Genomic DNA, 27970 nt, shown 5'->3' with positions numbered 1-27970 from the left:
TTTTTAGATTATCTTATATCTTGTGATATAAGTATAAACAAATATATACGAATGAAAATTGAAAACAAATATCCGCCGAACGTAATATTCGAAAATGTATCATTGTTTCTCGCATGATAGATTTATATTAAATAAATCATATAAAAAATACGTTTTAACAAATCATCGATATGTATAAACATTGATTTTTTGCTACGCGATTGGTATCGAAATATATAATAATTAATTACGATCATATATTCTAATTAAACACATGATCACGCACGATTCGTCATGTATTCGTGATATTTCATCAATGACTGAAAAAGTGGCAAATAACATTAGAAATTTTATACTACGCGACAGTAGGCAAGTTGAATTAATGATAATTTAAGAATTGAGATTATCTAAAAATATATTTAAATGTAATATGAATACATTCCGAAGAAATATATGTATATAAGTTATATAAAATCAATGTTTATTTAAATGCGAAATATCTGTTTCGAAATATCTGTTTCGAATATTATGTTTAACCAAAGCGTTAATTAATCAATTACGCGGATTGATAATTAGTAATATCGATTATATCTTTCAGTATTCCTCCCGATCGCGTTCCTCTAACGCGAATGAACGGAGCCATTGTTCGCTGCTCGAGTCTCGCGACGTGAATGGCAAGGCCACGTCATATAAACAGTAACGCGTCATACCTCCCTCCCTTTCTTCCTTTGTAATCGTCGTTTATACTATCGCTTAGGAAACCACTACGAAGAATATTTAACGCACAACTAATTTTTCACCACCAGAAAGAAGAGTTAACGCACTAAAAGATAAATTTATTTTGCCGAATATTTTATTCCATCCAAATTTATTATTCATAAATTGAATTAATTATTATTCATAAATTGAATTAATTATCATTCATACATTGAATTAATTATTCATAAATTTTGATTTATTGTGACGTCACAATTTCTCCGTACTTGCCCTTAAAAAATTAATCAGTATATTGAAATAGTTTTTCAATTGAATTTTTGTATCAATAACTGGTAAAACTATTTCAATATACTGATTTTCTTTAGAAGTGACTCTATACTTAATTTAACACTTGATTTGAAAAAGAGTGACAGAGAAAAAATTAATAAATTATTACTTTCTTATAATTTTGACATTTAATTATTTTTAAATAATATTTGGAATTAAATGTATCTCGCATTGTCGCTTGATATTAATCTAAATATAATAATAGTAATTTGCCCATCATTTTTAGATTGAAAAAGAAAGAGATAGAGAGAAAAAAGTAGTAATATATACTGCAAGATCAAGAACCGAATAATTCAAGTAATGAGAAATCGTGATATCGATTAATCGATTATTAATACCCAATTTGAAAAGTTCAAGGAATAAAATATTTCGTATAAATGTATTTTATATCGTTGAATATTTTGTGACGGTAACGTGTGGTATGTTGTGTTCGACCTTGTCCTTGTGACGTAGTACGGCGCGCTGTTGTTTATACGCAGTCGCCTTATTACCATTCACGCGGCGACACTCGGCTTGCCTATATCGTCGTATTACTTTCCGAAATGTGAGAGAGATTATCGTAGATTTATTCACGCTTGTAGTAACATGTTATAACGTTATATTTCAAAATGAAAGCATACTATTAATTAGCAATAAAGGTAGCATTTTCGCGGTCATAGAACTTACATAAAATAAGTTTTTCTTTATATATCTAGATATTTTCTAAGCTTTATTGTGTGTAAAAAAAGCGTAGCAAGTGAACACTCACACAATCAACGTCAAACACACACACAATTCAGGCGGACATCTTTATAAATTATATGTAAATTCCATGGCCGTGACAAATTGCGTACAAAGTTAGCAGCATGATTTTCGAAGATGTCGAGCAGATCGGACAATGGTTCTTGTCGCGATGTAACAAAGTACGCGTCGGGAGTGCCGTGCAAAGTGTCGCGCGATCGTTGTAATCAGCTGATTAGTGCGCGCACGCGATCGTAATTAACCGTGCTTTCGCGAGTGTTGTGAGTGCCATAAACGAACAGTAAAGGATGAACAAGAGACGAGGAGAAGGAGATTCAGGAAGGCATCGGACGACGGAGCAATCCTCAGGTAAATAATTTATAACTTGTTTAATTTATATCATTTAATACCTGTAAAATTAATTGCTTCACTTCCATGTGATTTACTTTACATTCTTGTGTAAAGTATTTTACATTATTGAACAAAATATAATACACAAAATAATTTAGATTTTATTTTAGAAAATATATATTCTTGAAATACTTATGAATCCTATTTAAATAATTAATATCATACATACATTATAAATCAATATACATATATCGAGAATTAAAAATATATAATACTTCGTCTTTCTACTTTAAATTTAATATTTATAATTATTTAAATTACTTACGTATAAAAATTTTTGTGTATTATATATACGTTTTTAATAAAAATTTATATATTTGAAGAGCATCTTTATAAATTATATAACTTTTTATTAAATATCAATGTGCATGCAAAATTTAATTACATCATAATAATTAGTTTTCGAAATATTTATTATTAGGATATTATTTATTAGAATACTGCTATATAATTTGTATATATTTGTATTTTACGAATCAACGCGTGAACTCTGCTGTTGCGCATTGTAGCAGTGTTAAATTTATTTTATAATTTAAATTCAGCAAATTAGCGAATTCTCAATTTTCGTTCTAAGAACGCTCCAAAACTTCAACGAGGTCGAATAAATTAGAACCAGTACCAGCCCATCGAAAGCATGGTACTGATAAATTTCCGCGCATGTTCTCGCAGACACGAGCTGCATATATTTTACATTCTCAATTCGGGATGAGCAGATTTATTGAGCTTCAGCGCCCAATATACCATTCAACCTTCCTTAACAATCTTTCTACTTCTTAACGTATATATATATGTGTGTCGTCTGTATATATTTCGTGCTTTCTATTGTTGTTGGAAATGTATCTGCCAGCAATTTATCTGCAAAGATTTTTAAATGTTAACGTAAGAATATATACTAGAAAAATATTTTATTCATTTTATTGCGCATAAAATAAATAAAAGTAAGCCGCATATTTTAAAATAAAAAATCACTTTTAGTAATTCGAATAAAATTATTTTTTTATTTTTTATTAATTAAACGTTTCTAATTCAATTTAATAAATATTATATGATCTGTAAATTCTTAAATTCTTTTGTTAACAATCTGTATAAAGATTAATTACATAAATATATTAAAATATAATATATATAATTTTATATTTTATGTGAATTCTCTATATTGGTATGTTACAAAATTAAAATAGCAATGCAAGCGCAAAAGATGAAAGATAAAATATACAATTATATATAATTTATATAATATTATTAATAATTTATATAATATTATTTACAAAAATATGTACAGACAATTCCGTATATATATAAATGTAATAATTCTGTAACGTGTGTTGTTTGTCAGCTAAATATATGGATAAATTAGTATTAAGCATATTGAAATGCGCTCGATTATGAAAAGTGCGAAAGAGTAATAGGATCAAATATGAGAAGCATGTATATAGAATAGGAGTAGGAAAAAGAGACAGAGGAGAGAGAAGTTATAAGAGAGCAGAGTACAGCAGAATGAGTAAGTGCGAGGGCTCGTCGCTTCTCCATTTCAAGCCTAAGCGCGGCCATTCATCAGGATTTCGGCGCGCAGACGTGCTTTATTACTGCTCGGTCGAAATTGCTATCCTACGACTCCATTCCGGTCCGCGAGCTTGCATACACCGTACCCAAGCAAGCCTCTTTCGGCATAGTCAGGATAATGCATTAGTGCCTTATATAAGATTCAGCCACGCGCAAGCGATTCACATTCTTAACCAGTCACCGGCACGGGTTAACTAAATTCAAATTATACCGGGGGATGATTGTATCGGTGGATCTTGTATAATTGCGTACATTCGTAATAATAAATACAGATTATAAAAAAATTGAAAAATTAATAACCAAATGTTATTATTATTATTATTATTATTTCGTTTGCCAAAATTTTATTTGGTACGCAGCTTCGATTTTCGAATTGTAGCGTACGGTTTGTTAAATTATTGTTATATCTCGACTTTAAAATGAACGGTATCCCTTTTTAGTTTCCCGCATCTAAAAAGAAATGAAATAATTATTACCCGTTGACATTTTTTTCCGCGATAAGAAATCCATCAGACTTCCGTTAATCGCTTCGGCTTCGGCAACCTGCTGGCGTGCAGTCGCGCGATTCACACGCATTCGCGCACATATGCTACATGATATACAAACATGGCTCGCGGTCGCGAACACGCGACGATTTCTCGCACGCACGTGCATACGTCGGCACGCGTGCATCGCATCTCCAACGCGCGTATAACCGAAATATACGAATGAAAAAGCTTAATGCGCCATTATTTACTTGATAGTGGACAAGGAAGGGGGGCGAAGGGGGAGGAATTCCGGCGAGAGGGGGCAGGGGGACTAGCACGTGTTTACGCGTTTATAACAGACGTGACGTAGAGTGGTTATATTCTAGCGGGGCGTGTCGACAGTAGAGGGTCGTCGGGTGGAGGGTGGAGGGTGGAGGTCGCGACGGGATCGCGCGAGGGGAGAGAGAGAGAGAGAGAGACGGCCGGAGGCGGCGGAGGCCGCTGTTTTGTGATGCAGCACGCACATTACCGGACCGTAATGCGGCCTCGTCGGGGCTCACCGGTTCATATATTTTATTTAGCACTGACACACACGGGGCCGAAATTACGCGCAGTTATTAATGAAACTAAACTATTAATTTAAATTCCATTGTTCCATTATAAATAATTACCTGTTAATTACCGGGCGAACCGGGCCAACCGGTGTAATGTGATTGGAAGGGAGGGGGAGAGATTGGGCGCTAACAAACACGTTCGTTGCACAGCGGGTTAATGTTACCGCGAAATATTTTTTTATCCTTCGAAAAGTGCGCACCTTGCGCGCCTTGCGCACCTTGCGCACCTTTCGCTTCCCGGTGACGCGACTTTGGAATTGCAGAGAGCCGATTAATCGATTAATCCGCGCGAGTTTATATATAATATTCCATAAATTTTTCATATCATTTATTAGGTCTCAACCTTCGTAATGTACGAGCGTGTTAAGCCACGCTCGTGAAATAATGAATGTAATTACTGACTATTAATTGGCATCCGCCACCCGTGCTGAAGCTTAATGAATTATATTTGCTTATTTTATAAGCATTATTTATCAAGTCATTGTGTATTAATAAAAACGTAATCCGGTTACGCTCGACTCGGATAAATTACGCGCAAGGTGTAAATATCTATACATTTGTCATCGAGAATTATTCTACTGCGTTCAATTTCCAATTCTCAAACTGCAATAATTAAATAACGATGCATCTCGCTGTCGTTATTTCCGCCAAGTTTCCTTTCGTCCCATCGTCGCGCATGGGAGTAAGGTAAGGTAAATATGCGTGCGTGCCAACGAGAGTATGCCCACGTGTCTCAGGACGGATTTAATTAATCAAAGCTGAGTCGCTGGCGGCCGGCGCTGATTGCTCTTGCGATGCACTTAGTCGCGTACACGTGATTACACGCCGTGAGATAGACAGATGAGGCTACGTGCCTGTAGTTAATCTTCCATACGTCAAACGGCACGGACGACACGAAGTGGAAGGTGAGGAGATATCCGCGTCGAGGACTCGGCGTACATACACAAACGACGCTGGTATCGATACAGCGGGTGTCTTTGCACGAGGTGACACCCGTGGCCGCGTGCTGCGCGTGAAGAGTTCGTGACTGCCATACGCGCTGACGTAGGTAGATGCGCAGGAATGGCATTCCGCGTCGGTGAGCAATTGTAATTGACACGAACGACAGAAACAGCTGTACAAGTCCATTTTATCACCTTATCCGGAGACGCATAAAATACGCGAGGATAATAAAAGCGCACCGTATAAGTTATCATTTAATTTCGCAGACGCGGGAGTTGGACGACGTTACGTCATCTTCCCGACACCTCCATGTGACACGCGGTAATCGAAATCGTAGACGACGACCGATCGCGCATAATAAAGAGGCGCCTCGAGTACGTGTTCGTCAACACGTATCAGGCCAGGAAATCACGATCACGAACGCTTTAACGCGCGACAACTCGATGTGGCGCCGATGACAGTTAATTATTCGTCGGGAAGAAAACATTTAGATTTTGTCGCTTGTCCCGTCCCTTTCCAAATTTCGCCGAGACTCGTCGCGCTTTCTCGACATTTTCACTAGGACCGAGAATAGAAAAGGAAGAACCGCGCGGAATAGAGATTACAAATTATATCTTCGATTTCGCTGGTAATGGAAAAGAATTATAAAATAGTGTCGCGCGAAGGGGATTTCGTATTTCGCGGTGATCGAATTTGCCATCGTTTCGGCGTTTAATATATCCGTTGCTCGGGAATACGGGAATACCTCCAGTCGCCTGCGAAGGGGTCAACGAGGGGGGTCGCGAGAGAAAAGCGAATCGAGGAGAGATGACGTAACGGAGACATAGTGCTGGCAGAAAGAGGAAAGCGCGATAGAAAGGCATCGGAGCGCACCGGCGCCCTGCCTCGGCTCCGCCGAGGCGCCGGCGTCACTTCCGCCCTTGCTCCTATTCCCCCCCCGCCGTCTCGTCTCGCAACTGTTCCCGCGGTTCCTATCTCGATTCAGGCTGCCCCTCGCAATCGCAGAGCCTTGAAAAAGGAGCAAGAGGAAGTAGGCGTTGCCCTCGCTCGCCAGAATCGCGCGTCTACGACCGCACACGGCGCACTCCGGCCACCGATAAATAAATATGAGATGCATCGGCTAAACAGCTCCCGGGTTGTTGATCTCCCGCGCGCGAGACTCGTGCGAGTCGGTCTTGCGCGCGGAAACTTTGTATTCTCGCGCGCACCCCCGACGTCCTCGCCATTCCGACGTTTCATCCGATCCGATATCGCGCAACCGTGATTCGACCGTGATGAATGAGACGTTCCTTTTCCAATTATCTCTAGTTTGAAACGCGTGCCTCCATTTAAGCGGACCATTACCCTCCTCGCCAAATTTCCTCCCGCGAAAATTCCTCAGAAGTCGTTATTCGATGGCGCTCTCGGTGCGCGTGACGGGCATCGTAATAATCCTCCGTGGCCCCGTTTAAGCCATCACCCACGCATCTCTTTCCCCGAAAAAAATAATAAGCGAGAGGGTTCGAGTCGGAGATACACGACGTAGGAGACGGGAGACCAGGGCTGACAGGGATTCATAATTTCACGCGGGCTTATTGCAGTCGGTTATTTATCCTCTCTACTCATCGTGCATGCAACTCTCGCCTAAGACTCGCGGTTCTGTTCCGCCTGCGGTTTTCGCCTTCTTCCCTCCCCTTGTTCCGCGTCTCGCCGCATCGCAGTTTCTTCGGCGGATGAGTCATGATACGTCCAAAGTAATATCGCGTTTAATTTAGCGTAGATCATGCACCCCGTACGTTGTTTTGCGCCGATTATAAATCGATTATCCGATTTTGGTCACCGCGCGTACACATCGAACGGTAATAACTCGGACCTACAGATGTGTCAAAGTCTATCCTGGACGCCGTCGTAATGAAGATAATGATGAATACGTTATTTTCTTCCACGTCTCCTCCCGCCCTTTTCGACTTGTTCGTGCGACAAAATTGTATATCGGTTTAACTTTGCGACAGGACAAGTGATGATTTACGATTCTCGCAGGCTATATATTTCACAGTTATCTGATTTAAAACTTTGTATTAAACTTTCTCTGAAGGTTAAATCCCTGCGGGATTAACAAGGACCACTGGTGCGGCGTCGAGTTTTTGGTTTCTCAGCGTGTATTCGTATTTTGATGGAAAATAGTCGCTGTTCCGCGCGAGTTAGGAGAAGAATACTCGCGCAGACATGACAGAGAGAGAGAAAGAGAGAATCGCGAATGCTTGCAACTAGATTTCCCGGCCAGTATCCGCCGGCGATACGAATATTCGGCCAGTTCGGTGGCCAGATAGTCCCTCACTCGCCGCCCGCTCCGCTTGAACACGGAGGATAATCCTCGTGGATTATTGCGGTATCACGTGGGTCCATACGTGCTCACGGGTAGGATGCCCTAGGACGTCGTATTTGTATGCCGTGGAATACACCTACGTGTTTGTATCGCACGGCTTCTCCATGGAAACCCTTGCTAGGGGCCGGGCCTGCTGCGATACCCTAATTCCTAAATCTGTCGCCATAAGTCCTCGTTACAATAAATAACCCGACCGGTGTGTGTCTGAGCTTGCGTCTCCCCTGCCTCCCCCTCCCCATCTCCTCTATCTTCTCCTTCTCCTTCTTCTGGACCATCTCCCGCTGCTTTCTCTGAACTAGCTTTAAATAAGCCTACTTGCCGCCTTCGTACGGCTCAATCGCTCCGTGAAAAACACGCTTGATTCCTCGACACTAATTTGCCGGCGAAAAATGCTTTATATCGTAGATCAAATATTTCTCTTTTTCATATATTTCATTCTATCAGCGTTAAAATAATATGTCGATGGATTGATAAATTTCGATAGCGAGATGCAACGAGTAAGATATTTACATTAGTAGAGGTCTCTTTTATTTATTTTTTTTTTTTTTTATAAAATTTATTTCCCTTTTTTAATCCTGCAATATTTAATTATTATTCAAGATTTATATCTCACGCGATCGATATTTGGATGTTCAGCTACCGCCTTTTACGCTTGTTCGATACATTGCTGCTCCGATTTACATTACTTCTATCATGTCGCGCGCTTATTGCATCTTATACTAAAATCGGGTGTACAAAAAAAAAGTACGATGGGCGTGAAATAATACGATCGATAAATCCTAATAAATGTCTACCTGCCTCGGGCAGATATATATAAATAAAACGTCGGTGTTCGAAGAGCGTGATCAGGCGCATTCTATCCGTGTGTGTGTAGTCACGTGCGTCGCCACGCATGCGCTACGTCCAACGATGCTATACAGCTTTATCATGGGCGCCGCGATATACGACGATATACAGTGTAGCACGTACTAATTGCAGTGGCGATTCGATTCAAGATTTTTCGCGAAAAAATCTTGGGCGCGAGGAAAAAATGAAAGCCTGTATAAAAAAGCGATTGAATGGAAATCGCGCTATAAATTTTCATCAAAAGAACTTTCCGCTGGGAAAATATGACAACTTTTTTTTTTATATATCGTATAATATAATAGTTAAAAAGCACTCACGTTGAAAAAATGAAAATATATCGTACAATTTTAACAATTGTGCACACAATGCGTATTATTTTTCGCCCGCGCAAGTGATTTATTAGAGATGAAAATTTGAAAATGTACAACGAAAGAGAGAGCCGGAAGCTTTGAAAATATTTGAATTGTCTTGCGCGCGTTGGAAGTAATGTATCTCGGAATAGGGCGCGTTATATCGATGATTCAATTGGAATATTTACGCGAAAAGATGATAAGTGTCGCGAGAAAAAAATGCCCGCGCGGCTTTATCGTGAAATCGCTGTAGGAGATAACTGCAGCGTGAGCTCAGTTGCAGTTGCAGCAACGCGAAGATGCATCTAGAATAGCGAAGAAAGGAAAGAGAGGTAGACAAAGAGGAGGACGGCAAAGTTGAAATCGCGCGCGAGAGACAGAAAGAGAGAAAGAGAGAGAGAGAGAGAGAGAGAGAGAGGTGCGTTTCGAGAGTGTATGAGAACGAGTCGTTAAGGGGCGGGAAAGATGGCGCAAGGGGGTACGAGGGGGTCGGGAGAGGTGACGGAGGCAAGGGGGGAGGTGGCACGGCGGAGGATGAAGGCGGTGGGGGTGTGCATTGCGGATTTATTCCCGCCAACACATTCATCATGGCGGATTTAGCTGAACCCGTAACGCATTGCCGTGGATATATATCTGCTTCCATCCCTACCCTAACTTTCTCCCTTCCTCGTCCTTTACCCCTCCGCCACCTCATCACAATTCCGACCGAATCCTCGCCGGTATATCCTATATTCTGACAAAACCTCTCTTTTTCAATGACTCCCTAACTCTTTCCGCGATACGTGAAGCGAAAGGATACTGGATCGTTTACGATGCTTCGAGTATTACGCTTCGCGATATGGGATATTTTACTTACATCGCGATGTAAAAGCAGAGATATATATACGCGTAATGATGTCGCGTTAATAAATAACCTAATCATGTTCGTCGCTGTTCGAGAGCGCTTTTACCAACATTTTTCAAAATTTGCATCGCGACGTCGATAGATCTGGATAGGCAGCTACGTCAAAATAAGTTACATATATGCGCACTTCTTTTCTCGTTGACCATTCGCGGCAGAAACAGACCGTAAATAGCTCTTTAATAAATCTTTGGTGTGCTATCAGCAGCTGATCGCAATGCATCATGGCGTCGCGTTGACAGACCCCTCTAACTACTCTTCACCCTTCGTCCTCGTGCCATCCCCTCTCTTCTGCTCCGCGTAGATACGATATTACGGGGATTGGTATAAATCTATGGCTCATCCATCTACATTTTATCCCCGGAGAACCAAGACACCCACGCGGAGACGCGTGTATAAGCACACGGACGAGCCGAAACGTTCACAAATACCGTCGAAATCTTCCTTCTTCTCTGCTCCTCATATCCTGAGGGTTCCCTATTCGCCCTTCTCCCTCGAGACGGTTCAAATCCGATCTCCAGCTCAGCCTCACCCCCTTCCCCCCCTCCCCCGCGCCGCGCTCGTTCCACCTGCTCTATCGAGATTCCAATAGCGGGCCTTATCGAAGGCTTTGTACGATGAGGGATCGCAAGCTACCCGGGCACTTTCCGCGCGGTCCTCATGATATTTCACATTTATTATCATATTTCAGATATTCACAATCCATTCTTTATCGAGTCGAGGCGTTATTAACAAAGTTGCGCAAAAGAAATTCGTGAAAGATTCTGCGCTCGAAAAAATGAAAACTTGGTAAAAAATTTTCGTCAAGTGCGACATTATTACAAATAATAAATCACTCGATTGTAATAACAATAATAATTTATTGAATTAAATTATATGATATAACGAACATATTTTATACGCTACTTTAATTAGTCGTTTCTTTTCGTTTCTATGACCGATGCATACATGTGTTTTCTTTTCGTGAGAAGAAAAAATATACTTACAGCAAACTCTCTTTTCTCTAACGTATTATATATAAATATATTAACTGTACAATTACAGGAATATTTTCTACACACTTTTAAATGATATTTTATTCAACTCCAAAAGCTGATACTGCCAACCGGTGATGATTCATAAACGATGAGAGTCCGGACAATTCCTTGGCGCCACTCTGTAAATATATACAGAAGGCAGCGCATTAGCTCAAAAAAGATTCCCTTTTATTTTTCAGAACACTGTAAAAATTTGTTCGTCTATTTACTCATCGCATTGAATCCAAATCGACACTAGTCTACGTTAGATGTTGAACAAAAACACACTATTACTCAACAAAACACTGTTTATCCTATATGAAGAAAAGATACATAAAGTTCAACTCCTAAAGAGTCGATTGCAAAGAATTGGAAAGTAAATATATACGCTTAGTATTATATATATATATACAAGAAATAGAATCGCACGATGCACTAAGATTTGACCGCATGCTCGAGTAGCACTGAGGGATTATCTTCGAAAAATCGACAGTTGAAAGGGTGGGAACGTTACGAGATAGGAAAAAAGTTGCTTCGACTTATTCCCCCGTTGGTTTAACAAAGTGCGATCAACGGCGGGATAACAGCTGCTCCGAGTGGCCCTTCCGGTGAGAACGGGGAGAAACGGAACGTTTCAAAGGTTCTCCCTTCTCACCCCAGCGCCTGTCTCTTCCTCCCTACGCCAAATATGGCGCTTGTCTCTCGCGAAGATGGCTTTTGAATTTCGATTTAATTCGCATGTCGCAAACTGTGGCGCGCTCTTGAGAGATTTATCGCGAAACTTTTTAATTCTATATATTTTATGTAAAATACAGTCGCGCTAGTAGTCGTTCTTAACTGCATTCTTATTTTACGTCCGCGAAACGTTCTACCGGAGATTTATATCGGGGCGAAAAGAAAAATTGTCATTTCTTACTGCACAAATAAGTTATTCGCGGAGGACTTTTTACGCGCAAAAGTCAAGTCGCTTGGTTGCGCGGAAACGTGGCACTGATACACCTCCAAACAGTACGACGCAGTTTCTTAACTTCTGCTTTCGTCATCAAACTTTCATGAGGCGCCGAACGTCAAGCGAGAAAAAAACTCGCCGCGAAATTACCAAGGGCCCAGATCTCGCTTCGGAAGCTCCCGCGGTGAACGAAGGGTGGGGACGAAAACTAAGCGAGACACGACGAGGAAGAAAGAAAAGGAAAAGAAGGAAGAGGTGGTGTATCCCGACCCAAATTCTAGAGACGAGAAAACTTGGCTCGTCAATCTGCAGCCGGAACGAAGGAAGTTCCGGTGCGAGGACAAACGCCTGTCCTTCCCTTGTGTATCTTTGATACTTGCTCCGTGACTGTACATGATGTTCGAGGCTTTTCCTTTTCTTTACTTGCGATAGTTGATCGGAGCCACGGCATTATAATCTCGTACGCGTTCCTCCTCGTTGTACGTCGCGCGCGACGGGAAAACGCTGAATCGTATCAGTCGAAAAGCGGGAGATTAACGGCGAAACTTTGGAGGCTAAAACAGTGATTAAGTGCCGTTCACCAAAATCCAGTATTAAATTCGTAATAAATTCGGAAAATATCGGGAATACGGACTAGAACTCGTAGATAACGTAGTTTAAAGTGGGTATTCATTCACGTGACATTTATTCACGCAGATAAAAGAGATTGCTACATACTAAGAAATACTACAAGGGATGATAAAGCGTCATTCTAATTGCTTGCTTACGAATTCCCAGTTTGTTTGCCGTGAGAAATGTCAGTGGCATCGCATACATTTTACGAGCGAGATATGACAAGAAGACGCGCAGAGTATCTTGAACGTGAGAAACGAAAAGATTTTTAATTCTCAATCTCTCTTGTCGCGTCGCTCTTTGTTTGTAATCAAATTGTTGCGCGTGGAAATATAATTTTAGACACGGGATATATTTGCGCGTTAAATTATAAAAGAATTTAACGAGAAAATTGCTAAAATGTCAAATCGGACGTTGCCAAATGGCCGACGTCGATGAATAAAAACGCCACCGGCGTCTTGAAAGGAAAAGACTATCAAAGAGCGGACGCGCAATATATGCCGAGATTCGGCCAAAATCATTTTTCATGACAGACGAGGGAAGATTTCCGGCACAAAGAGGCCCATAGCTCGCGCGTAGTCGCGACGGCGACGGTCGTCGCTCGTATCTCACTCCGGCCATCAGTATTTTCTAACTTGTCTCACGGATTCCCTCCCGCACGTGCTCTCCTCACTGACGTAAGTAACAACATATATAAAAGTAAGTGACTCTCTCTCCATCTCTTTCGGCTCTCTTTCTCTCTCTCCCTCTCTCTCCCTCTCTCGCGGGGCGGTGATACAGGGTTCTCCTATCTGCGGAGTCTATCGGGCAGTAAACAGCGTGCGGCAGATAAGGCGAGAGATATATTATAGACTCCGTCCCGTCGCGTATACGGGTGTATACAGAACGAGAGGCTGTATACCGAACGTGATAGCCGGCTGGCTCTAGTAGCCAAAGCCCGCGACGCTAGAGCTCGAGGAGGCGCGCGGCGCTCTATATATTTCGCTTCTTTTTTCGCCCGGGCTTCGTTCTGGTAAAAACGCCGCCGGCGTCTGAATACTCGCGCGCGGAGGACGGAAGTCGGTTTGCAAGCCAAGCATGGGGCGGCGGCGCCGAGCAACCCCTTATTTTACTCCTTCCTAGTCGGTGGCCCAAGTAGCTGCCTCTCTCCCGCTCCTCCTCCGCTTTCTCTCTCTCTCTCTCTCTCTCCGCCCGAGGATCGACTCGGCCACCCCCGCACGTCGCCCGGACCCGGTTCACCGTCCTCTACTTTAACTTCTTTCGCTTCTCGATCTTTTTCTTCTTCGGCCAATGCTCGAATGCTCGATGCCGCGATACATCACGTGCACGCTGTTGCCAGTTGACTTTCTATCTCTCGCTTCCTCCCTCCCTCCCTCCCTCCCATTCCGCTTTCCTTCGGCACAGACACGGAAATCTAACTCCAAACTCACCAAACGAACATTTATCCTCTCTCCTTTGGCGAACTGCCATCTATTCGCAGATTGAAACTTTTTACTGCTAGTAGGCTTACGCGATAAAAGATTGAATGAAAAAAAAAAAATTATACTTATTGCAATTGCAATTCGTATTATTTCCCGAGCTATTGAACGAGCGAACGAGATTCGTTACCGTGCGAAATTATTACCCTCGAGTATTGTTGCAGTTTAGAAAACAGTCGTGGTTTTCGTCACAGCGATCGCCGGGGTGCGATTTGTACGAACAATTTTATATACGAAACGTCGAGGGGGAGGTAAAGGGTTATGCTTTATTTCAGCGTTATTTCAAAACGATGGCATGCTGGGGGCAAGTTATTATACCGCTGTCAGCCACCGCAACACCCCACGTTGATCTGCATAACCATCACGGTCTCCCCTACAGGGCGCTCCGTTCGTAGTAGTAAGACCGGCCCTTTGCCGTGACTCGAGATCTCACTCAATAAAGGCGCGGCTATCAGCCAACCGCAAAAGCGATTACAAATTAACGTGACATTTCTTCGCGCTTTAATATGAACTCCCGTTACATTTCTCATCCCTCTTACGCACACCCTTCCTCGCTCCCTGGGGAGCGAATACGATTATCGTGCCTTTTGTTTCACAATTGCAGCTACTTCTCCGTTTTCTATCCGGGGGAGGGTGAATGAGTACCATTTATTTTTGTGTTCTTGCACCCCCTTGCGTCGAATTTAGGCCGAGGCAAGGGTGATGGCTCGTCTGCCATTTTGTATTAACGTATCATTTTATAATAATCTTAGTAGCATGAGAAATTTTACAAAGATCTTGGGAAATACTTCTTTTTTCGAACGATATTACCGGCTAAATTTTCATTAGAATTTTTAATCAGATTAATATAAAAGTTAATATAAAAGATATTAACGTGAAAGTTAATATACAAAAAAAGAGACGCTTTAAATAAAATGATTAAATGTCCTACACAATATAAGGGAAAATAAATATTTTTAACTATGTAACAAAATATACGACATATGTTTTTTAAATATTACATTTAACGATGAATTATTAAACTTGAAATGATTTTTATTATATTAATTATTTTTAAAAGTACACCTCACTATATGTGTTGCGCTAGAGAAACTTGTAACAAGAAATATTTAATCAATTTTTTTTTTAAATTAATCCATCTAACAAAGCAGCAGCAGACTTGTGTCGTGAAGAAAAGAAAGATACTTGTGGCGCGTAAAATAAGCCGACAAAAAGTTATCTCCCACGTAGTCCTAGATTTACGAGATCCACGGTTCGTTTCAAAGCCATGTTAAAAGTGGAACAACCTTGTAGAAAGAGAGAGACAATGAGAGAAAGAGCACGACCTATTTCCCTCCAATTCTAGAAAAATGCAGTTCCGTTTTTCGAACGAGAAAAAATTTTTAATGCGTGACTGCCCGATCACTGACATTGTCATGCTTCCGCAAACACTTTTTTGGTTAGTTAGTCCCGTTAAGTCACGGATTATTATAGCTCCGAGAAGCAGCTTCAAAAAAATACGCATTTCTCTATAAACCTCAAGGTTTTTGTAATAAAGTAAAATCTTGCGTGAGAAAGACTACAGATATAACTCGAAGATTTCCAAGGTTCTCTTCTATTGTAGAAAAATATCGAGGTCGCGATTTATTCTAATTTCGGCTGTTTCACGATGCCATTAAAATTTATTAAAAGATATTTTGATGTATATGTATTTTTCGGATAATCAAAGTTTTCATGTATAATCAAAAGGAGTTTAGTATTTAATGAATTTTTGCATTTATTATATTATGTATTTTTTATATAACGACGTTATATAATTTTATAATATGCAAATAGAATTGATTGCGAAATTTTGAAATATTTTGATAATATTTATATTAATATTTACTCTTAATTTGATAATATTTACTAATATTTCGTCGTATATTAATTTTTTAATATGGTTTTATCTGTTATGTATTTTATATACATGTTATATATCAATTTTTAATAGGTCAGTTTAAAAAATTAAGAACAGATATCAGACGCACACATCTACAAATCTTCATGTTTTTTTATTTTTTCCACAGAGCTCTCATTTCTAATTTCGTGAATCTATAAAAACAGCGAGACATCGCTTCCAAGTATTATCCACCGAGATAAAATTGTCTCTTCTATATTTAGTGGGAGGTGTTTTCCATGCAAATACTGAAAGAAACTGACATCACCTAGAAAATGCTTTGATCTTGTCATCTAGACAATTAAAATGTCAAAGTCCTTATTAAAATAATTTACGATTCGCACACACGCAAAAAGAAAGAGAGAGAGAGCTTTGCCTGGAAATTTTATTTTGCGCGCAGCTTGTATAATACATCGCATGCTTTTATAACTGAATTTTGCAACTCTGAATAATATTTATTTACGAGGTGCTTTTTCAATTTTGATGACAAGCTAAAGTAAAATAAAATGAAATATATTCGATGAATCGAAGAATCCGATATATATTTACATTGTTCAAATTAACGTACAATCGTAAAATAAATGGTAAAGTTAGATTATGCGGTCGAAAACGCGAAATTAAATCAACAATTAATTCCTAAAGGATCAGGAACAGCCAATAGCAGCTGGACGTCGCCGTTGTCTTGAACGGGGTTGTCCAACCAAGAAATAATACAAGTGCACTAGGCAGAAGAGACCAACCTACCCCTTACTATCCGCACACCCGTCGCCCGCAGATAAATCTTCCCGCCCTCTAATTGGCCTTCCCTCCATTTCCTCGGCCCATACCCTCGGTCTCGACCTGTTCCTTCTTCTCCTCTCTCTCGCTCCTGTACCTCCTTCTCTCCGTGTCCTCCTTCCCTCTCTTCGCTCATCTCATCTCTCGGTTTCACTTCCCTACCTTCCCGGGCACGGCTCCAGGGAACGTTCTCACCCTATGCGCCACCCTTCCCTCCCACCATTCATCTCTAAACCGGCGAATTATTAGAATTATTAGACATTATATTGGCCGCAAAATGTCCGTTAAACCGCCAGAACTCAATTGTAAATTAAGATTTCTGATAATGCCGTGAGATGTATGCGTTCAAAACTTAGCAGCTATTATTAAAGTTTCAGATTCGTATATCGGTGGACGAGATTTGTTCGTAGGGGTCGCGAATTTATTCAAAGAAATTATATCGTCTCTTATAATAAAGAAATAGTGCGATAAATGATACGAACACGAATACGATTCCATCTATTGATGTTGTAAATCAAATTAATTTTTATTCGACAGCGTGTATCATAAAATGTTGGAAATTGAAATATGTCGAAATATCTTAACGAGAAGAAAGATAATATTTTACGCGTAAAACAATAACGTGTGTAGAATGTCAAGAATCTGATGAAAAGACTCCGCCCCTCCCTTCCCGAATTTAATATAAACGAAACTTGGCCCTGCCAAAATGCATGGTTTGCGCATGATTTGTGCTCAAATCGAAAATGATTCAGCACTCGTGGAAATAACAGATACTAACCGAGAGTTACGAGCGCATCGTTACGAATACGTGTAATATTTGTAGCAGCAAGAGAGTAACATCAGCGAGGCTTTCGCACAGTTTCTCTTTCTCTATTCCCCACGACGAGTTCTCTATCTCTCTTTCGGCCAGCCAACCGCCTCACAGTTCGTTTCCGTGTTGTTACATAATACACGCTGCGGCGCGGTTACGGTGGATGAGGGATGAGGTGCTGCGTTGCCTAATAACCTCCCCTTTGCACAACACCCCCTCAAACCCGACTGAATCCTCCTCCGACCCCCCATGTTATACCAAGCGCACGGGATACGATGGTATTTGCGAGCGGTGCATGCAACTACGAGCAAACCACCGTGCAAGAGCACGACGATATAGAAACACCGCTAGAACACCACTGACAAGAAAGAGAGAGAGAGAGAGCGAGGGAGGGAGCGAGAGGAGAAAGGAGGAAGAGAGTATCCGAGGGCACCGGGTTACGGAGAGAGAAGCGTGAAGTAATTATATGAGGGCAGAGCACGCTAGGCTCATCTACACCTAACACATTCATATCAGTCGGCCCGAGCCAAGGAGCTGCTGAAACGTGAAGCTCGTACATCAGGATTTCGTTGCCGGGATAGTAGACTCCTCGAGGAGTATGGCGGAATGAGTTTTCGCACGGCTCAACCCATTGCTGGAATTCCTTTTGTAGAACGAAAAGATAAGGGTTTTTAACTGGTGGCACGCGCGCGCGCACGCGCTCGTGATGTATGACGTATAGCTTAGAAAAATATATCGTGTAGAAAATAGAATATAAATTTAGAATTTAAGGAAAGAGCGACTAAATAAAGGTGAGCGAGGAATCTATCCGAGACGAGTGCGTCAAGTAATGCTTTATCGAGACGTCGAAACGCGCGCGAATAAAAATCTTTTACAATATCTAACCCGTCGACAAAGGAAAAATCATTGCACGGCCGCGGGATAGAGGAGAAGCGGAAAGATTAAAGAAGCGAAAGAAAAATGGTGCGGATGGAGGAGAGTAGCGTTATACATTTAAGTAGATACACCTATATATAGAGGGACTTACTGGGATTCAATTACCGCAACGTCTGCAAAGCACGCTATTCCCACACCCTTAAAAGACTACCCCTCGCGTTGTGCGCGCGCGTCCCCACCTTTCCATCTCCTCAAGAACGAACAGGTGCTCTTGCGCCTGCTGTAAATTGCTCCCCCTGTAATCCAAAGTAAAGCGGTCGTTTTATCCGCGCCGTGGCGAGATGGATGCCCCGCTACGTCTTTTCGCGTAATAGATTGCACCTACGCACCTAATGCCCCACCCCCCTCTCCCCGGTTTCGATCAAATTTATATTTCTTACCGAGCAAAAAATTGCATTTTTAATTCATTTCATCGGTCAATGTCAACATGTTGAACGTCCGAAAAAAATACTATCTATTTTACACCGTAGAATTAGAATATTACATTTTTAATTAGATGAAAACATATAAAGTTAATATACATTTTACAAATTATTAATTAACGGGGTGCGATATATTTTGAAAACTATTAATTCACAAAAATACGCGTAAATGAAATTTAAGATTTTTAAGATTTAACGTTAAATATTGATATCACACACACACACACACACACACATTTTTGTGAAATAGAATATTATTAAAACGTTATAATTTTATATAAAATTTGTCGAATCTGAAATATAAATGACGCTTTAATATAAAAGCTGCACGATCTCTCGGAAAATGTGATTTCGTGAAAATCGGCGGTGTCAGCTTTACGTTTAGATTAAGGAGCCAGGGATCTCGCAAAGTTATAACTAAGGATCAGAGAATAGGAAGTGTTGCGTGAGGCCAATAGCAAACTTACGCCTAGATCGGTTATGTACCTTCGTTCGGTTCGAACATAGGTACATAATTCATCGGGCGTGCACCATTGTCGGGAGCTTCATTAATACAAATGGCGTCTGCTGAATTCTACCCTCCCTCCCTCCCCGCTCCCCTCCCCCCTTCCCCTTTCCTCTCCGACCACTACCCGCTACGTGTACGATAGTAACGAGGGCTTCCGTCCTATGCGTGTGCGCGCGTCCGTGCGTGTGTTGGCGCGCGTATGTAGGAATAGCGAACGGATAGAGCGGGGCTTCCACCCCCGTCCTACGGGGTGTGTGCCACCCCCCGGAGACGCCGAGACGCGCGGGACATATTTTTGCAGTCCTTGTCGACTTTCATGAGGGAGTCTTTCCGCAATAACATATTAATATCCCGGAGCGTCGCGAGACTTATGGCTGTCCGTGGAAAGCTCAACTCCGGATCAACGTGGCGCCCGTTAAGGCGGCTCCACATCCTGTACCGCGATGACGCCGCGTAACGAGTGCTTTTTAAGTGTCGTAAAGCAACCGCCGCACGTCCGCCGCATCGCGATATCGTTTGAAGAATTGATAACGATCCCGCCGGAAAAATTGTGTACGCGTCTCCCGTGATATCTTGGCCGACGATAAATATCGCGGGTGCTCGATGGGTGAGATATATGTATCCTCGTTAACGATTAAAAGAGACACCGTCGTCGCGATAAAAGTCGATTCTTACCGCCGCCGTACGTTATTTCGAGAGAGAACGATAATTGCGCGTACTCGTATCTAAAATCTGATTCCTCGCGTATCCAGGGTGGGGTGTAATAGACGACGGGATCAGGGAAAGTAGATGTGGTGCGGGATGGACTTGCTACGGCCAGGGCCGCAGACAATGAAGCGTAAGACGTGTGATTAAGTTTACATCGCATTTATTATTTTTTTTTTCTTTTCTTTTAGCAATCGTATAATCAATGTAATATTACAATAGCGTTCGAGAACCGTCCCCAAGAACGCCGGGATATAATCTTAATCATAGGCAGCTAGCGCGGCCCTGGTCGCTGTCGGAGTACATACAATCAGGATTCAAAGAAATTTTTGTCAATAATTAATATTCTAGTATATTACAAAAAGGAAGAAAGAGTGTTTGCCACGCGAAACATTTACACAAGTAACTACGACTACGCATAAGGTAACGCCTATCCCTAACAGGACTACGTGCCTAATTGATAACGCATAGCACAGCAGAGCAATGAATCATCTCTGTTCCGAGATCCACAAAATAAATAACTATTAACATTACATACCTCTTAGAAATATTGCGTTTACGTACTCTCTGCCTCTCACACACACACGCACACGCACACACGCGCGCGCACACACACGCACACACTCTCTCTCTCTTTCTCTCTCTCTCTCTCTCTCTCTCTCTCTCTCTCTCTCTCTCTCTCTCTCTCGCATTCTTTCTGTTTTTTTTAGCGGCTATTCGTATACATTCATTTTAACTAGAATAAAGTTACCGTATAGGAGATAACGCCACGAATCTCTTTACACAGAGCAGGCGCCTACGTACTAGATACGTATAATTATAATATTTGTTTGTAATGTCCATCTTCATTTTGCTTCTCTCTCGGACCGACGTTTATAAAAAAGAGGGAGGAGGGAACTCTTTTTCGGAAAATTCTTTCCGAATTTATTTCAAAGGAGATATCCGATATCTCGAGACCGCGCACTCTTGACCATTTTAACAGGTACTTAAGCAGACGCACATCATATAAACGTTTCTATACAATATATTGATAAAATATGACCGAATATCAACATATATATTTTGTACCAATCGAAAATATCGTATCGTTATGATTAATCTCGCTTGCTGCCGTTATATATACGTTTTCAAATAATGTAACTCTAATTAATAACGCGCGAAATGAAATAAAACAGTCTTTTTATAACAAACGAGCGAATGTTACCATTAGCAAAAGCAATATTGGTAACAATATAAACGCTTTCTCGTATTGCTTCGCACGCAGAGATAATAATAAAAAAAGAGAAATAACAAAAAACGTAACATCAATAGCAATCGTTCTATTTTTACTTCCTCTCCTTCTCTTCATCTTTCTCTTTCCCTCTTGTCGCAAAGATATATCGAGTGCGCATTTTCGAGAAAGAACGTATCGAACGAAGAAAAAAATGAGGAGAATTGTAAAGAAACGTGATAAAATTTTGTACATTCAGTATTGAAGAAATAAAAACGAGTCGTACTTTCGTTACGAACGTTAATCGACTCGATCTCGCCCATCGAGAGAATTATAAATGTTCCTACGTCCTATATTTTAACCCTATAAGTAATTTTAGCCTTTTTCCTTACGTATTTCGGTTTCTAATCTGCGCACAACCTATCGCAATGTACGTCGAGAATGTGACTCTGTTTTCGGTCGATTTTTCGCAAACGACACCCCGGATCCGCGGACGTTGGCTGATTGGCCACCCTCGATAATTCAACCCCTATCTACATGCTACTGCACCAAAGCAGAAACTACAGGTAGAGAGACCAGAAAGGGGAACGACTACAACAGCGCTAGGCTTATACGGATGATACTGTGTGTACTTGGATACTGATTGGTCTGGGAGCATATCGGTCAAAGTGAGCTACGGGAGGTAGCCATGGGGGTAGGGGGGGAGGGGAGGTTCGTCACTCACCGGGTGCAGCATCCGATTCGCCGCAACCGATAAATTGACGATCGACAGATACGCACATCGACCATCTATTTGGCATTGCAGAGACAGCGGGTGCAGAGCCTGCCACTCACCTGAAACAGAAACAGAAACGACGGAGTTAGCTTATACATATTCCACGTGTCTCATCATCATCGACGTAAAATTAAATACTTGAAGTCATTAAATATTTAAAGCATGTTTTTTTCTACTAATTAGCAAACGTAAAACGAACGTGATTCTATGATAATAAAATGCGAAAGAGATTATATTTTTATATAATTTTACGAGATAATTAAAAATTCAGCAATTGTTAAATCTAATATTTTTTCTAGTTGCCATCTCTTTTTTGGAGAGCGAGATCACATCATGCGAGACCGAATGTTTGAAAGTTCGACTTGGAACGTTCATATATAGAGTATGTATTAGGGACGCGACGGGTCGAGCCATGAACGCTGGTTCAGCTTCTTTTGTAATAGAATGAATGCACATGGTGCCTCGTTCGGTTACATGCACGTTGAGCCTGAGCTTTCGTAGTGTTGGTATATTGGGATATCAATAGTTCACGTTAAGAGCGAAAGGGGTTTATCTAGACGGTCTTACGGGGAATGAGAGCCAGCGAGAGATTTTACATTACCAATTTTCTTTCCATTTCCTCCCATTTACATGTGTAATAGTCACGTTTAGAAAAATTGGAAATATTCATTGTCATATAAAATTCCGAGTCGAAAAGAAAGAAAGAAAGGAAAAAGAATAAATTTCGTACTTTCAATAAAAAGTTCAATAACTTTGCAGATTATTTAATTCGATATTAATTATATGAGACGCATCAAATAATATATATTATATAAAATGATTTATTTGAGGTATTCTTAAATTTCGATTTTCAAATAAATTTTATTCGCTATAAATTTATTCGTTATAAATAAACCAATAAATGAAGCGATGCTAATAAGATATTATTAAGACTTTGGACGATAAACAGTTCTCCAGAATTCTCCTCGCGATTCGTGCCCTTGTTACTTGGAAATTGTTTACACATACTTGGATGTATCTCATTTACCGCCGCCGTTTACAGTTCGGCCTAGAATCACTTCGCCTTTCGAGGAGTACGCGATGCTCTGAAACTGAGTCTGGCGTACATACCTAAGCGTCCTTCCTGCGCGCATTTATCAGGATTTCCGAAGGAAGCTAGAGTTTTTAAGCCGCCATAAATTCTCATACTTAAAACTCGCAAAAACCAGAAACACGATTCTCGATATGGCGCTGCAAAACAGCGTCGTTTATTTCGCGTAATTCGTTGAGGCACTTTCTCTATCGAGTAATAAGGAATCGTCTAAATTATAATTTCGAAAATGCTGTCTCGAAACATTACAGACGTGAGTTTCACCGTATCCTCTTTTTGCCGTTTATTTGAATAAATTGTGCGAAAGAAGGGAATTTTCATCTTTTTATATAATATTAGAGTATTTAATCTATTTAATCAGAGGGTGGGAAATACATTTGAGAAACGAAAGAGAGAGAGAGAAGAAATAAAAAAGAATCACGATTAACTTTTATACATATGTATACGAATATGCACGTGTGGCTGTGTCTTTGCATGGATGTGTGGATCTAGGAAAGAAAGAGAGAGAAGAGAGAGAGAGAGAGAGAGAAAGAGAGGGGGGTGGAATTGAGCAGGGAGCAGTTATTATCTATCGCTCTCGTTACCACAGGTTGCTCGTAAACCGGCCGCATCAAGGGGTTGGAGAGAAGCGGGATGGAGTGCAAAAGCATAGGTAGAGGTAGATACCAGTACTCATATCGTCGTCGCCGTCGTTTCGTACCCCCGCATAGCAGCACCAACGGGTAAATTCCCAACCCCTGACTATGCCCATCGGTTACCCCTGTAGAATATCACACGGGGAGTGTGAACGGACGGCTGTGTCTGGGGGGCTGTTCAAAAATCTCGACTCGCTATTCTCTACGCTTGGCTGATCGTGAATGAAAATCGAGGCCGATACTCCGCCATAAAATTTTTAATTATACGTAGCAACTGTCTGTCTTCTCCATTTTATATCAGTCTCTCGTCTCTATCGACGATAAAACGAACAAAATTATATCGATAATTATAATTAACAATAACATACAAGTGGTAAATATCTTTTAATTATTATTAATATATTTTACATCCCCCTAGAGTGACTCTTTTAATTTATATACAGTTACAAAAATATTATTTGATGAATGAAACATTATATAATATTTTATATTTAACAAATACATATACACATATAGGGGGTGTTGTAAGTTATTAAAATATAATTTGATTTTCACCTATATGTTTACATAAAAATCACATGAAATTTATACCACGTAATAAATAAATTAAAAAATAAATAACATTAAAATGAAACGTCGTAGAAAGAGAAAAGTCATGAACAAAAAATATCGTTCAAGTTCCTTTCCTCTCAAAGCTTGTCGGTCTAATTTTTTAACACAATATACATATGTAGTCTTGAAAAAGAATACGTCAATTTATAACGAACACGTATAGAAACCGCGATGCGAAATATGCGATTTCTCAAGGCGGAGAGCCAGGTATGCATCTGCATGTGCATGCGGATGCATACGTGCATGCATGCGGTCGAAGCCCTAACTGACAGGCAAGTGGAAGGATCGGCGAGAGAGTTTCGAATTGAGATCGAGTTTTTTGCGCCGGGGACGGCGTTGAACGAGCGCGAGTGCGCGAAACCCCCCGCGGGGCAACAGTGCGCTCGTCTCGCGACAGGGGGCAGCATCACCATCGCCGGCGCTATACCGATATTGTGTAGCGTGTAGTTGCTACGAGCAGCCGTTGCACCAGGAACTCATAAATCTCCGGGGATATAGATGGCTCTAGTGTCGCGTGAGGTTGCAAGCTACCCCATGCAGGGTAGCCCGTGGAACGCCCTCCCGTCCCTACCCTGTCCCCCCTTACCCGGCCCACTTCATCGTCCCTCTCGTTCCCTCGTCGTCACCCATCCATTCCATGACCGAATTACCGGAATCCCACCTTCCGGGCCGAAGGTGGACCTTTCGAGACGAACGGCGCTTGTTCTTCAATACTGTTCAAAAATGCATGGACATTTCGAGTAGTATTGTCTCCGCGCGCGCTTGAAAATTGATTAATAACAAATAATACAACGGCACGTCGTCGAATAGAATAGAATTATTTTTAAGCGATGGCTTTTATCAGGAAGGGAATGAATTATGTATCGAAAAAAGCCTCAGCAATTCTTTCCAAACGTATCGTCAATGTAGCTAACAATTGAGAAATAAATTCTACGTTTATGTTTAGAATATTTTATTATAAAAATTGGAAAATTAAAAAAAAAATTTATCAAAAAAAAGTGATCATCTTACTAGCATTGATGATGAGTAGAGAAGAAAAAAAAATGTAGACTTAGCTCTTAATCTCTCCCTTTTGTGTCCCTGCTGCGTTTATACCGCAGACATGACTGATGCTCGCAACACTATCTAAAGAGAAATATTTCTTTATATACTAGCCAGCTGAGGTGAAAAATATCATTCTACATTTTTACAGTGACATATACTCTTAAATTTCGAACGTGAGAATTAGAAAAAATATTTAGAAACTTTAAGCTTCCAAAAAATCTGATCTAGATTATAAATTGATAATATTTTAAAATAAAAAGTTTAAACCATTTTTAAGAATATAATGTGTTCGAGAAATTAATAAGGACTCTAAAGTTTTACTACAAAATGTAATCTATATTTAGTAGGTTTAAAATATTAGCCAACGCCATTTTAGAATATGTGAAAGAACTAAAAGTGTGCCTACAATAATAAGAATGAATTATGTGTTGATATGACTTCAGTGTAGGAGTAAAACGAGTACTTGGAGAGTAGGTTGGAGAAAAAAGAAAGCGAAAGAGAGAGAGAAAGAGAAAAAGAGGAAAAGAGCGGAAGATCCAGGGACCAAACAGCCAACCAGCCAACCAACCAAGCTAGTCGGAGAAAGAAGAGAAGGCGACGCTGATGATGAATCACTCGTTAGAAGCGAGTGGGAGCGAAAGAGAGAAAGAGGGGGAAGAGAAAAGGAGCAATAAGACGATGATGCCATGCAAAGACTCGACGTCGGAACGCGCTAGAGCGAGTCGCTAACTGACTTATCTACACATCAGAGTATGCGGCTCGTTCCCCCAGCTCGGCCTGAGATGGAACGTTTTGAACGTTTCAGACATCAACTTTAATGAGATTTAGAGAAGCACTTGCTCGGCCGTTAGAAATGTCTAAAATTGCTAATTCTCAACAAATATACAAATTAAAGCAAATGAATAATTAATGGCTATTGAATAAACAGACATAAAAATTACATAATATAGGCAACATAATCCGAAATAAATTATATGAATGTCATGATGAAATCGTTGTCGGGGTTTATCACATTTTTGTATCAACGTGTATGCAACCCAGCGCTTAAATCTTATTGGATACAACGTTCTACGAAAGGATAACGATCGAAAAGACGCCGTAACCAATCGGCAACGAGAAAACTGAATTCTTCCCGTGGGCATGTCGGACAAATCTGAGGGGTCGGCTTGCCGAGGAAATTGGGTTCGTCTTACGGAGATCTACCTAGAGGAGTGCACAAGTAAAAGAAGTTTCAGTATCATCAAAGAGTGTCTCGAGTCCCGCGCGTTTATGCGCTCACACACCGATAGGACTTATATAGAAGTTGCGTTCGCTCGGTCATGGGTAATGGTTTTACGAGCGTCAAGGGTGATATAAAGAAAATGAAAAACACACCGGCACTGTTGCCGGCATGCACGGCATATAACTAACTACGCTGCCACCATGTCCCCTTTCCTTTCCGCGTCTACTTCTTAAGTTTGTACAGCGAGGGCAAAACTCTCGCCGCTTCAAGATACCACCCGCAACTTCATCACCCCAATGAGAAGTATACCAATTAATCGTGCACGCTCAAATTATAATTACCTATATTTCTCATATTTATGATTATTATTAACTATTTATAAAACGTTAATTTTAATGATAAACATTTTTTTCAAATATTAAAAATCGTATTTCCATAAACGAATTTTTCTTTTTCTATCATTTCTGTTTAATTTATATCATTTGACTTTTTATTCAAAATTTGATAAGAAACTATGCAAATTATCTAACGCGTTAAAACGTTCTATAAAATAACTAATTTTTTTTTTTCGTGAATTTTCGACACCACTGAAATAGCGTTGATTTACTTACTCATCATAATATTGAAATGGGCTTTCAAAAGTTTGCGCGAGAGTGCATTAAATTTACTCGTATCTATAGTTAAAGAAAGGGGAAGATTTTATAAGAAAGTTGGCTATAGTATGATGATGAAGGGTAGGAGATGAAAGGTGCCAGTTAATTGTGATACACTTTGCGGTGAGGTTGCGTCGGTAAGTGAGACGGTTGTTCGACTATACAAAGTTTGGAAGAAGCGGAAGTATGCGAAGAAGGTACCCGCAAAGCTTCTCGCTCTTTTTTTGTATTATTATCCTATTACTTTCCTTATTCACGTTCAGAGAAAACTTTTACTTCATCACGCGTCCCTCCTTAATACATGCAACTTACGTCGCTTCTGAAAATATTTTCGGTTCCTTTGCAGGCGCAAAATATATAGTAGCGCTCTCGTTAACATGACCATAAGAAAATGT

General features: G+C 40.6%; 1 protein-coding gene and 1 long non-coding RNA gene across 3 annotated transcripts in view; one reads left to right on the top strand and one right to left on the bottom strand.

Moving 5' to 3' along the window:
* The first annotated feature begins 1638 nt into the window (after positions 1–1638).
* The window catches only part of LOC109610083, a 109363-nt gene continuing 83031 nt past the window's right edge, over positions 1639–27970 (top strand). Inside the window, exon 1 of the long non-coding RNA XR_003123058.1 lies at positions 1639–2112. This is a non-coding gene — a long non-coding RNA (uncharacterized LOC109610083). The remainder of the gene's footprint in view (positions 2113–27970) is intronic.
* The window catches only part of LOC105252405 (homeotic protein ultrabithorax), a 102326-nt gene continuing 85469 nt past the window's right edge, over positions 11114–27970 (bottom strand). The window contains exon 3 of one of the 2 annotated variants that reach the window (XM_025410377.1): positions 11114–11358. The gene's annotated coding sequence lies outside the window, so the exon portion shown is untranslated. Of the gene's footprint in view, positions 11359–19729; positions 22379–27970 lie in introns of those variants that run through there. The other variant, XM_011259756.2, reaches the window with a different exon arrangement.

The sequence above is a fragment of the Camponotus floridanus genome, unplaced genomic scaffold (genome assembly GCF_003227725.1).
Source record: "Camponotus floridanus strain SB8 unplaced genomic scaffold, Cflo_v7.5 scaffold31, whole genome shotgun sequence".
NCBI classification, from domain to species: Eukaryota; Metazoa; Arthropoda; class Insecta; order Hymenoptera; family Formicidae; genus Camponotus; species Camponotus floridanus.
The sequence above is the reverse complement of the archived record's forward strand: the minus strand, read 5'-3'. Positions and strand labels throughout refer to the sequence as shown.